Source organism: Stylophora pistillata, chromosome 12 (genome assembly GCF_964205215.1).
Source record: "Stylophora pistillata chromosome 12, jaStyPist1.2, whole genome shotgun sequence".
In the NCBI taxonomy this organism is placed as follows: Eukaryota; Metazoa; Cnidaria; class Anthozoa; order Scleractinia; family Pocilloporidae; genus Stylophora; species Stylophora pistillata.
In genome coordinates, this window is record NC_142530.1 from 18,881,243 (window position 1) to 18,893,771 (window position 12,529).

Genomic DNA, 12,529 nt, shown 5'->3' on the forward strand with positions numbered 1-12,529 from the left:
GGTGGAATGTTGATGTCCCTTATTCCGTGGTTGAAAATATAAATCGATAATATAAAACATCGAATTAGGTAAATTTATTACCTGATTCAATGAAATAATACATATTTGCTTTTTTCACTGCTTTGGGATTTTTCTTGTCTACTTCTCGAGACTACAACAAAGAGAAAGAGGAAAACGTCAACGATGAGCAATATTTCAAGAATTGTCACCAGAAAAAGGTCATGGGTTCAAATCCTGTGCATGCCTGAATTTTTTTCAGGTCATATTTCCATTACTACATAAGTAGGATTCATTACTGCGAGGATCGCTTTCATGCATTTCAAGGAGACTGTTATTAATTGGGTTTCATCGACTAAGTTGATGAGGTAAATTGGGCACCGTACATAGTTTCTTCGCTTTAACAGATGGCTAACTTCAAAAAAGCGTTAGCCTTCGCTACCCATCGTGAAGAGTTCAGAAACTATTTACGATGGCCAATTCACATTATCAACTCAGTTGAGAACTGAAAATCAAATCGTCTTGTAATACACTCCACCGTCACGGCATCACAGTTACCTGTGTCTCTAGAGATTGGTTGCAAACCACCTATAGCTCGTCATTGTTTCACTCAGCCTTTTGTTATATCAAGGAAGCCGCTAGATTGTTTGTCGTGTCATCCCACAGCACAATGAGTTTAGGTTTATTTTTAAAATAACACTGCTATTTTTTTCCTCACGAGCAGCAAGTCGTTTAAAACGTCCATATCATGGACCGTCTCTTCTACTGAGTTTTAACCGCTGATCCCATTTCGGCAGGAACACTCTGAGATATTGGAAAAGTTTATTTTCGAGCATCAAAATCAAATGCTTACAATTAAACTTTATTTATTATATAGATACTGGTGAAATACCAGGATTTTTTTTTACTAAAAACTCATATCTTCATCGCGCGCAGTGAAGATACTATTTTTATCTATCGCGTATGAGGATATTGGTGTCGCCATAGTTACTAACATGATAAGCCAATTACAAGAGACTTATTACAGATTTTTTCTCTTCTTCATTACAATGTTGAACTTTTGGAACCGAAAATATAAGTATTATTGTCTTTATTTCTCCTTTATAACTTTGTATCCGAGTTTTATAGCATTTTTGTGAGAAGCATTTTCGATAGGTGACTACTCAAATTGCACTATTTTGCTATTTTGATAATGAATAAAAAAAAAGTTGTTTTATGTGGAAATTTCATCGGTATCTATAAAATAAACAAGACATTACATGGCCACTTGGGGATACAAATTTTATCTTCTCACACCGAAAGTATCTCTTACCAATGAGCGAAGCGAGCTCGTGAGAGACACAGCACTCGAAGTTAAATTCGTATCCCCAACCGGCCATGTAATAATCTCTATAGGATGCTTCATGGCCGAGGAATATTCTTTTTTTCTCGTTAGGTATCTACTTGGGACCGTTGAGATCGTAATGTTTCTTCTTTTTTTAATTTCGGGAAAGTGAAATTAAATACTCTGTGACTTTCAATTACTTCTTTCTTCAAGCGTATTATTATTGAGGTGTAACGTTATTTCCTATATTTGAGGCTGGGTTTCTCTTTGTTATCAACAGAAATAAAACCTAGAATAAAGTAAAGCAACGATCTTTGCAAGTTAGCTGCAACTGAACTTTTAACACCCTAACATCAGTGTGGGTATTCTCCATACCTTTTTCCATATCATCCTTAGGTGCTTACAAGAACAATTTGGTTCAACAATCAAGAGCTCATCATTATCATCATCATTTATTTATAATTGTTGTTACTACATAAAAACATACATTTAAAGTCGAACTGGCCCGCATCTAGCTATGCTAATCTAGGCGGTCCAGTCCGTCAATAGCTACACTTTATCGTTAGCTTAATACTATCAATGTTAGTAAAATAAAAAGAAAAGTAAGAGAAGAATGTGATTTAATAGATAATATTTTGCTTGTTTGTTTGTTTCTCTCTCTTCCCTTTCCCCTACTTCTACTACTACTTGACATTTTAATTTAGCTTAGAGATGATTTTGCGAACCTCAATGAAAGAGTCTTCATCTTCGAGTACACTTAGTAGTTAGAGCTTCATTAGGTTGGGATCATTTCCTTTATTTTCGTGGCCTTACTGTTTGATTCAAGAGTATGATTGTAAGGAGAAGTTAAATGTTAATCACTTCAAAGGGTTGAAAGGAATAAAAAAAAAAAACCAAAAGGACACATGGCTCTTTTTAGACTAGGTTTACACTAGAGGAGAGTTTTCCAGATTCGTAAATGTTTCCGGATTCATTAATTTTGGAGTATTCGGATTCGTAGGCGTTTACGCAGAAAGGATATTCGGATTCCTGACAGTTTACACACAACGACAACTCCGGGAACATTCGAAATGGAATGATTACCAAGTCCAGTGTTGTTTCGTCGTTCGATCGACAAAGTTAAACTGCCTCCCCCAAAAAAGGCTAGAGTAGATCCAGATGCCACTGAGGCAAATTTGAGTTGGACAGATGCCAAGTCATCTACGTCGTCGGCGATTAAGTGTGGCTGACGTTGAACTTCCTTGCAATAATAATTTGCGTTTCCTCAGAAATACTGCGGTACACATGATAAAATTTTCGCCTGAACCTGCAAAAAGATTAGGCAAACGGAGACCACCAGCAATGTTAGCACCAGATCCTCCATTTTAGTTTCACCGCAAACTCAAAAGATTGCAGGCGGAAATAATATCCGGATTCGAGAAAAAAAGCGCTTACACGACATAACTCTCCAGATTCAAAAGTTATCGGATTCAAAGTTCCCACTTTAAATTCCAGATTCAAAATCTCCGGCGACACGACCAAACCGGGAAGTTTTTATTTTGGATTCGTCCACTTTCGTTTAAACGGCAAAATCAATCCGGTACTAAAACATTTAGGATTCATCACGAATCCGGAACAATTTCCTTAGTGTAAACCTAGTCTTAACAGGATTGAGAAGGGGTCTATGTATGTGATGTGACTCCGTGCTACGGAAAACTGTTCCAGGAAAATTATTGGTGCTTTACTTTGATTATAAATTTATTACCTAAACAGCTCTGATGCAGCTCATTGACTCTGATTGTTGTGGAAAATTTTTAAGAACAGTAAAATTTCCTAAAGGAGATATTTTCAGGACCCAGGCAAATAGAAATTGGTTGGTGTTTGTCTGACTCTAAAAAAATGACCTTAGAATACGCTGGACGCATTATTCCAAGCACTTAGCTAATGTGTCCAAAACCAAACTTATTTTTTATTAAGCACTCCACTCTCACAAGTACATTAGGTCGATTTACCATATTTATTCAGCTATAAGCTGAGCGATTCTTACATAAATTAAAGCGAGAGTTAAGCGAAATTTTAGCCAAAGAGTGGGTTCAGCTTATAATCAAGAGCTTTCAAAATTAAAAACTTCAGCGTATTTAAACAACATCAAATGGGCATGTTTTCATTTAGAAGTCGAACTAAGTCGAGAGTGCGACTGGTCAGAAGACCGAACCGCTTGGGCGTGTCATCCATGTTTAAATCCTCGACAAGGAGTAGCCCCGTCCCTGTCTTCTCTTGTTGATAGATTGGATCAAGGAATTAACAGATGGTAAACACCGCAGCGTACACAATTGAGTTATGGATGCACGCGGGAGGTTGCTACGCACGAAAGCGTAAGAGTCGCTCGAGGCGATAGCGGAGAGCGACTCTAGCTTCTTGAGTATTTGTAGATTATGCACGATCCTTGCAGTTCACACATATGTTTCATATGTTTGTTGTTGTTTGATTTATCATCTACGGGTTTATGTCGAATTAATTTGATGGCCTGCTCCCAGTTGGCTTGTTAGCTCAATTGGTAGAGCGCTGCACTAGTATCGCAGAGGTCAGTGGTTCGAATCCCGTACAGGCCTGAAATTTTTTTCAGGTCTGATTTTCACTATTGCTCAAATAGTGCTTTACTGCGAAGGATCGTGCTCATATACGAATCAAGAGCTTCATTAGGTTGTCATCATTTCCTTTATTCGAGTGACCTTAATATTTGATTCAAGAGTAAAATTGTAAGGAGAACTTAACAGTTAATCACTCTTCAAAGGGTTAAAAGGAATAAAGAAAAGACGAAAAGTACACATGGCTCTTTTTAATAAGCAGTCGCGTTAACAGGATTGAGAAGGGGTCTATTTATGTGATGTGACCCCGTGCTACGGAAAACTGTTCCAGGAAAATTATTGGTGCTTTTCTTTGATTATAAATTTATTACCCAAACAGCTCTGACGCAGCTCATTGACTCTGATTGTTGTGGAAATATTTTAAGAACAGTAAAACCTTCTAAAGGAGACATTTTCAGTACCCAGAGATTGGTTGGTGTTTGTCTGACTCTGAAAATGGCTTGGAATACGCCGGACGCGTTATTCCGAACACCTAGCTAATGTGTCCAAAGCCAAAATTATTTTTTATTAAGCACTGCACTCTCAAAAGTACATCAGATCGATTGACCATGTTTATTCAGCTATAAGCTGAGCGATTTTAACATAAATTAGAGCTAGAGTCCAGCGAAATATCAGCCAAAGAGGAGGTTCACATTTTAATCAAAAGTTTTCAAAAATAAAAACTTTAGCGTATTTAAACAACACTGAATGGGCATGTTTTCATTTAGAAGCCGAACAAAGTCGAGAGTGCCACTGGACAAAAGTCCAAACCGCTTTGGCATCTCATCCATGTTTACATCCTCGACAAGGAGTAGCCCCGTCCCTGTCTTCTCTTGTTGTTATATAAGAACAAGCAATTAAAAATATACGGTGCTTTGGGTAGAATTCGCAAATCGGAACAACTAGATGTACCTTTACACCGGCAAAACTACTGTATCACGTTTGCTGAAGTGTTCACTCAATCGTTAGTGACATTTTGATTGGTTGGGGTGTCCTGTTCATGGAAATTTAAGGCAGGCGTTCGGACCCAGAAAATTTTTCCTTTTCCCTTGAATAAAGGTGACAAAAATTTGTGAGTGAAGGTAAATGAAGGTATCTCCTAATCTCGTTCCCAGGTTATACCGTGTAATTGTAAATGAAATGTGCAATCGCTTGGCCGTGGAAGGTCTGCGTACAAGGTCAGGTTTCTCCTTAACAGAAGTGTCGTTTAACAGAAGTGTCGTTTCGATAGACTAACAAATACAAAGGTGTGAAGGTGTAGTCTGATCGTCCGGGTGAGTGTAGTCCTGAGAAGGACTGTTGTCGGTGGTAGTGACTGACGTTTCGACAACCTGTGCGGAAGTGATCATCAGAGTCAAGTGACTTCCGCACAGGTTGTCGAAATGTCAGTCACTACCACCGACAACAGTCCTTCTCAGGACTACACTCACCCGGACGATCAGACTACACCCTCACACGTTACTCCCGGGTTCAAATCATTTACTGAAATACAAACGTGTTATAAACATTTCTCCGGGACCAAACTTGTTTTCCCTGAATGAAGGTGTTCTCAGATCAATGGTGTCCTTTCCACGGCAGAATGGTAAATCAAATGCAAATGTTTTTACAGGACGAAAACCAAATCTCTTGAACCCTTAATTTAAAAAAATATCTGTATAATTAGCATTCACCCAATTTTGCTTGAGGAAAATGGAACGTTCTTTTATTCAACACAGAGGTATCCATCTACTAACTTTACATGAAATGAAAATTCTTCCAAGACCGAACTTGTGCAAACCATTCCTCCCCCTCACCCTTTCCCCTCTCGGATAGGTGTCTCAAAGAAGTCCCAAAGGTAAAGTAGTTTGAACATTTGAGCTCTTTCGTGAATAGCCTTTATTCAGCATACGTTAGAATTTATTAAAAAACATATTTCCCCTTGTCTTGACGGCTAAGTCATTCTTTCCAAGAACGGATCTTCTTACAGTAATCTTCACGATCAAGGACCGGTAGAAGGATTCGAAATCAAGGTAACAGTTGTCGGTAATTTTGTCCTTCCTGTCACTTAGTTAAAAAAATATCCTATTCACTGTTCAATTAAGCATTGTTTTTTTCATTATTTGTAGCAAAGCTGTTCATATTATTTATAGCACTACCTAACATGGTCTATAAAATCTCTCTCTGACTTTTAATCTTAAAAAATTGCCTAACTTTATCGTGAAATAACATTAAACAACAAGGCGCAACAAAGCCTTGTGATTGCATTAAACAGTTGATAGCTTCGTCCCCCCCCCCCCCCCAGCCAAAGAATCTCGCATCAACGTCAGTGCGAGATGCCATTGGAAACAGTACGATCATCTTCTTGAACTTCGTATTGAATAGAATCAGGTCTTTTCAAAAACTGCCAGAAACAAAATTAAAACAAATTACAATTTCACAGGTACTCTTTTTTTTCTACCTATTCCCTGCATGAGCAGGATTGTCTATTCTCTTTAGTATGGTCGCCATAACTAGATACTTCATGGCCAGAATGCGGTCAGATATTTTCAGATCTTCGTTTTTAAAAGCTTTAGTAGCTAGTCCTCGAGCATTTTCGAATATTTCCTTTGCAGCGGAAAGCTTTGTCGTAGCTGATCTATCCAGGCAACTAACCTCCAATCTACTAACTCCTTTAATAAGAGAAAATGCTTCCGCATCACGTCCATCACAGGCCGCCTCTCCTGTTACCGCACCACACTCGCTTGTAGACTCTGTTACTCCAAACAAGAACGCCATTCCTTCCTTGAAGAAGCTGATACTTGTTTTCAAATCTTCCTCTGATGATGCGTTCAACTTTGACTTCATGATGTCGTCGATTTCACTTACGATCAAGGGGTGGAATTTTCCGTCTGTTACATCGCCATCTTTGAGTTTTTTCGCGAACTCATCTCTGCCTTTTTCTACGAGCGAGCCAATAGTGGATTTAAACACAGCAGCAGTTGCAATCGAAGACATTTCTTGAATCCTTTTTTCTTAAGTGACGCTACGTTACGCAGTGCAACAGGGTTTGAACAGAATGAACATGCGGTTCTCCAAAATTCAGCTTTTCAATTTAGGTCAAAGTTCTAGTTCAGTGGTTCATAAAAGCTAAAGGCGGAAACAGGCGATCTATCAATTTTAACCAATCGTACCGCCATCAAGGGAAAAAACAATAACGAACCCCAGTAGCAATAATTTCAAAAATTTGTAGTTAAGCTTGTCTTAAACAATAACGAGGTTGGAAGTCGTTTCAACTTCATTGCTAGTTCTTTTACAGCGTAACACCTGGAGAATGATGAAAAAATAACGACCGGATCAATGAAAGAAAACACTCTCCAATAAAATTGGAAACCAAGCCGAGCTCAGGCAAACTCAATATTTATTGTCATCTTATTTCGCCTCAGGCTCAAACACTCTTTATGTATTCGGCTCCAGTTGATAAAACCAGACATAAGTAACTGCGAAAAGGTTTTCAAACCAATGTGGATCTCAGTTTACTTTGTATGGCATGTTGATTAGATTCGACCGGAATGATATCAATATCTTTCGTATCTAAACCCGATTTCAAAACATGTCCAATACTGACTCAACATAAGGAGACTGTTGACCCTTCTAAATAAATCACGTCAATAATAATGAGTGTTTTTTTCAACGAAAACAGATGTATGGTGGCCTAGGAATGCCATAAGAAAATTGTGTAGTACCTTGTTAGTTTCCCGTTATTTATTATGTTATTTCATTTTATTTTTAAACTTTAAACGAAAAAAAATTATATCGAGATACTTTAAATCAAAAATTGAAATAAAAATTTTTAATAAATTGTTAAATGAAACGAAAATAATCTTATCTTAGCCTAGCAGTGCCATAAGGTTTAATTTTTCTTAAAAAAAAAAATTTCGGTCGTGGCCTATTGATGCCATAGCCCACAATGCACTTGGGTCATGATGTTTTCTGCCAAGATGGCGGGAAATCAAATCAGGAATGGCGACTGGATGCACGATCAAACGCTTAAAGGTGACTTATCAAAGTACGTCCGGAAAAAATGGAAAAAAAGTGAGATTTTAGACTTCATAGAATCGAAATAGCCAATGTATGCATGGAGTGAGCGAACATTAGCACGCAGGATGCAGTACTTTGACATTAAGTTCACGAATTATGAAGTGGATATTGAAGATGTAAATACAAACAATATTCTTATGTTTTGCGATTGAAAACTTTTGTTTTGTAGACAATTTTGCATTTTTTCACAATCTGTTTGGCTACAAAATAATTAATAGGTGCAGTGTTTCTTTGAGAGGTCATAAAAAGGATGTTCTTGTGTCAAAGTCTTTTCAGAAAAATAAATGACTTGCACCTATCAAAGTGAGTTTTTCCTGTTTACTCTGAAGGAACCTACTTGCATATGTGTACATTCCCGTGCTTCAGAAAGAACTAGATACCTTTAGTGTATCTGTGTGGAACAATCATCGCATGCGTAAGCAGAAGGCTAAAGAACTTCCTGATGGAGTACCAGAGCACATTTACATGTATCTGCAGAATTATGGAGGGGAAAAATGTGGCCTCACAGTAACCGAACAACAACTCCAGGAAACAGCAGAGCTCTCAGGTGTGTTGGAAGGGACAAGTTACTATTTGGAGGCTGGGTTCAGAAGAGAATGTGAAAGACACATTCCAGACAGAAATGATGTTGAACCTGGACATGCAGCGAATGCTTATTTATTTTTAAAGAATAATTTTGATGTAAACAGGGTGTAACAGTGACTCATATTTTTTTTGGCTTACTTTTATGTAATGGCCGGACGAAGACTGGTTGCTCGGCTTTTTGCGACTGCTCATATTCCAGAAATCTGATGTGAATGACCTTCGACCAGTCTTTGATCTGACTTTCATGCGTGTACGAGGGCCCGCGTTCGCCCGCGAGGACATCACATTCGCAATTTGTTCCAAAATGCGACTTACAGGCCCCCTTGATATTCTTTAAAGTCGGTTCTTTGTCGAATGGCACGAGGGTTAAAGGCCCAATGCGGTTGTACTTTTGGCACTTGCCTTGAGCGTTTGCCGATAGTCTCTGCACAGAGAAGGTGCCTTCAGATCCCCTGGGGCCAGCTTTATCGCTCTTTGTACCTACCTGTCTCTTTCCTTGGCGTTCCTTTTAGTCGTCCCATGGCTTACGTTTACCCGACATGAGGAAATCGTGTAACAACGCAATGAAAATCCTTCAATCACACATCGCTTAGGAGCCACGCAAAAGATCACCGAGGAGGAATGTGGGCTATGGCATCGATAGGCCACGACCGAAATTTTTTTTTTTTTTTTTTTTTTTTAAGAAAAACCTTATGGCACTACTAGGCTAAGATAAGATTATTTTCGTTTCATTTAACTATTTATTAAAAATTTTTATTTCAATGTTTGATTTAAAGTATCTCGATATAATTTTTTTTCCTTTTAAGTTTAAAAATAAAATGAAATAACATAATAAATAACGGGAAACTAACAAGGTACCACACAATTTTCTTATGGCATTCCTAGGCCATCTTCCTTTAAGCTACTAGGTTACGATGAAAGTACATCTTTTCCTATCTATTTTTCAGTGCACGTTCCAGAATATCTTTCAAAATCTTGATTCATTTGTATGAAATATAAACATCAAAGTTTGCCCACTGGGAATGACTCAGTTCAGAAATAGGTGGTCTGCACCTATTTCTGAACTGCCGCCATGTTGGTGGACGTAAACAATAGATATCTCATTAGCTCCCCTTGTTCGTCCACCAGCATTTGTTCTTTTCACGTCATTGTTTCACTCAGCCTTTTGTTTTATCAAGGAAGCCGCTACATTGTTTGTCGCGTCATCTCCGCACAGCACAATTAGTTTAGGCTTATTTTTAAAATAACACTGCTATTTTTTTCCTCACGAGCAGCAAGTTAAACGTCCATATCATGAACCGTCTCTTCTACTGAGTTCTAACCGCTTATCCCATTTCGGCAGGAACGCTCTGAGAAATTGGAAAAGTTTGTTTTCGAACATCAAAATCTTACAATTAAACTTTATTTATTATATAGATACTGATGAAATACCAAGATTTTTCCTTTACTAAAAACTCATATCTTCATTACGCGCGGTGAAGATACTATTTTCATCTATCACGTGTGAGGATATTGGTGTCGCCATAGTTACTAACATGATAAGCCAATCACAAGAGACTTATTACACATTTTTTCTCTTCTTCATTACAATGTTGAACTTTTAGAACAGAAAATATAAGTATCATTGTCTTTATTTCTCCTTTATAACTTTGTATCCGAGTTTCATAGCATTTTTGTGAGAAGCATTTTCGATAGGTGACTACTCAAATTGCACTATTTTGCTATTTTGATGATGAATTAAAAAAAAGTTTCGTTTTATGTGGAAATTTCATCAGTATCTATAAAATAAACAAGACATTACATGGCCATTTGGGGATACAAATTCTATCTTCCCGCACTGAAAGTATCTCTTACTAATGAGCGAAGCGAACTCGTGAGAGACACAGCACTCGAAGTTAAATTCGTATCCCCAACCGGCCATGTAATAACCTCTATATGATGCTTCATGGCCGAGGAATATTCTTTTTCTCGTTAGGTATCTACTTGGGACCGTTGAGATCGTAGTGTCTTTTTTTTTTTAATTTTGGGAAAGTGAAATTAAATACTCTGTGACTTTCAATTACTTCTTTCTTCAAGCGTATTATTATTGAAGTGTAACATTATTTCCTATTCGAGGCTGGGTTTCTCTTTGTTATCAACAGAAATAAAACCTAGAATAAAGTAAAGCAACGATCTTTGCAAGTTAGCTGCAACTGAACTTTCAACACCCTAACATCAGTGTGGGTATTCTCCATACCGTTTTCCATATATTTCCTTAGGTACTTACAAGAAGAATTTGGTTCAACAATCAAGAGCTCGTTATCATGATCATCATTTATTTATATTTGTTGTTACTACATAAAAACATACATTTAAAGTCGGACTGGCCCGCATCTAGCTATGCTAATCTAGGCGGGCCAGTCCGTCAATAGCTACAGTCTATCGTTAGCTTATTACTATCAATATTAGTAAAATAAAAAGAAAAGTAAGAGAAGAATGTGATTTAATAGATGATATTTTGCTTGTTTGTTTGTTTCTCTCTCTTCCCTTCCCCCAACTTCTACTACTACTTGACATTTTTATTTAGCTTAGAGATGATTTTGCGAACCTCAGTGAAAGAGTCTTCATCTTCGAGTACACTTAGTAGTTAGAGCTTCATCAAGTTGGGATCATTTCCTTTATTCACGTGACCTTAATGTTTGATTCAAGAGTATGATTGAAAGGAGAAGTTAAATGTTAATCACTTCAAAGGGTTGAAAAGAATAAAATAAAAAAACAAAACAAAAGTACACATGGCTCATTTTAGACTAGTTGAAGTTCATTTATTTGTTTCAGCAGGTTGATTAATTGGCAGCTGTAAAAGCTGATGTGGACCTGCTGTCCTAACCCACCCATCCCACCCCAGGGGAGGACATCCATCACACAGTAATCTCGTGTGTGGGAAATTAACGTCTCCTGCCCCAACCCTGCAGGAGACGGGACCTCCATTTATTCGTCCCTATCCGAGAAGACTAGAATATCTAAATATTTCTTGATGTTATAGAAAGGTAGTTATTCTTCTCAATTAAATTAAGACCTTGCGTGTTGGTCCGGCCGGGGCTTGAACCCTCGACCTCCCGCACTACAGTCCAGCGATCTATCCATTGAGCTAACCGGGAGGCTTACACTAGGTTTACACTAGAGGAGAGTTTTCCAGATATGTAAATGTTTCCGGATTCATCAATTTTGAAGTATTCGGATTCGTAGGCGTTTACGCCGAAAGGATATTCGGATTCCTGACCGTTTTCAATCAACGACAACTCCGGGAACATTTGAAATGGAATGGTTACCAAGCCTAGTGTTGTTTCGTTGTTCGATCGACAAAGTGAAAATGCCTCCCCAAAAAAGGCTAGAGTAGATCCAGATGCCACTGAGGCAAATTTGAGTTGGACAGATGCCAAGTCATCCACGTCGTCGGAGATTAAGTGTGGCTGACGCTAAACTTCCTTGCAATAATAATTTGCGTTTCCTCAGAAATACTGCGATGTGGTACACATGATAAAATTTCGCCTGAACCTGCAAAAAGATTAGGCAACCGGAGACCGCCAACAATGTTAGATCCTCCATTTTGGTTTCACCGCAAACTCAAAAGATTGCATGCGGAAATAATATCCGGATTCGAGAAAAAAAAGCGCTTACACGACAAAACTTTCCAGATTCAAAAGTTATCGGATTCAAAGTTCCCATTTTAAATTCCGGATTCAAAATCTCCGGAGACACGACCAAACCAGGGATTTTTTATTTCGGATTCGTCTACTTTCGTGTAAACGGCAAAATCAATCCGGTACTAAAACGTTTAGAATTCATCACGAATCCGGAACAAATTCCTCTTGTGTAAACCTAGTCTTAATAAGCAGGCGCGTTAACAGGATTGAGAAGGGGTCTATGTATGTGATGTGACTCCGTGCTACGATAAACTGTTCCAGGAAAATTATTGGTGCTT